This window comes from Frankliniella occidentalis, unplaced genomic scaffold, assembly GCF_000697945.3.
Source record: "Frankliniella occidentalis isolate FOCC.00 unplaced genomic scaffold, Focc_3.1 Scaffold26, whole genome shotgun sequence".
Taxonomy (NCBI): Eukaryota; Metazoa; Arthropoda; class Insecta; order Thysanoptera; family Thripidae; genus Frankliniella; species Frankliniella occidentalis.
In genome coordinates, this window is record NW_026267156.1 from 1,740,345 (window position 1) to 1,741,963 (window position 1,619).

Sequence of the window (1,619 nt, forward strand, 5' to 3'; positions counted from 1 at the left end):
ACCTCGACAAATGAATACTGTTAAGATATTTAACTTACAATGTATCAAACAATAGTAGAACATCCAAATATCGTAAAACTCTGGGTAATGCAAACCCTTGTTACAATCAGCTGGAGAAATTTTCTTCAATACCCTCACTTGCCTCTGGTTGAAGTGAAATTATATCAAACAATATTCATTTTAATGTGTTGAAACTCCTCCTATATTGAAAACTTTAATTTGTTATTCTTTGATTCATTTTCATCTGGTCTCTCCGAGGTGTTTTAATGATGACGAGTCATTGGAGTTTAATAATTGAAAGTTCTGTAATATATCTGATCATAGAATGTAATTTAAATTCTCTCACCATTTTATTTTAGTATCATTAGAAATAATATGGCTCTAGAAAAATCTAGTCAATGTAAGAGAATTATAAATCTCGTTCTGATTTTGAACGGCTTATCCTACAATAAGTTGCGACTATGGCTCTAATATTGTTCGGTCCCTTGCAAGTATATTGCTATTGAGAAAATTAGTTGTGAGTGTAATAGACCTTTTAAGATGCCTTTTTGTAGGATAAAATGAGTTCTAGTCGTTTTACGACTGAACACCATTATTTTGTTTTCCAATGAAAAATTTGTAAAATTGCAATTTGCTAAAAGTTATCGAATTTAAAGTGCAATCCCAGATTTGGATTCCACTTGCAAAATTAAAAAGGAAATGTCTTATGCTCAGAGCCGATCAGAGTCGAAATGGCAAAGTTAATAGAACCCAAAGGGCAAAAAGTGTGCCAAAACGACCAAATTGTCAATTTGGAGGGGAATAACTCTGCCATTTCGATTCCGATCATCTTCGGGCATAAAACATTTTCGTTTTCTTTTGTCAAGATGTACCCGAAACAATAGTTACCTTCTCACATTTCTCCCAAACCATTACCCCCCCCCCCCCTCCAACTTACGTAAGTAAACACGTAAACCAATCCAAATATCACTTTCGTTCCTTCTCATCGGACACTCGCGAAACTTCGCAGGCTAAGTTCCGCAACTCTAAAACTAAAACGAAAACACTCGGTTTGACTATCTGACATTTTAATCACTGCTGAGAAGGTATTAAAGTCTTCAGGTGAGAGTGCCGTGCTACCAACCTACTACCACCAAACTACGAATTCAAATTAAACGATCGCTTATTTCAAACATCTTATATCAAACTTCTAAACTAAACTCGTTACGACTCGACTTATACTGAAGCTTCGTGCGCAGTTTGAAGTCAATTGAAGTTACCATCTGAGAGAAACGTGGGCCAGTACAGACAGACAGACAGACAGACAGACAGACACACGACCAAAGAGTTCTCTGCACCCCACATCACAGCAAAGGCTTCGCAAGCTCAGCCAATTAAATAATTTTCTAGTGGCACACTGCACACTCAATAAGCTTCTCTACCGTGCGCCTTCGGACATGTGTTCTTTCCACCGTGTAAATTCAGGAAGTGTTTTTAAGAGTCTTTACCGAGGGAACTTCTTGTCGGACAGTGAATACTCAAAAGACTTCTAGCCCGTGTGCATTTGGACATGAGTTCTTAATTTATCAGCTCGAGAGTACTTTTTGTGGCACACTGTGCACTCAAACGGCTTCTCCCCC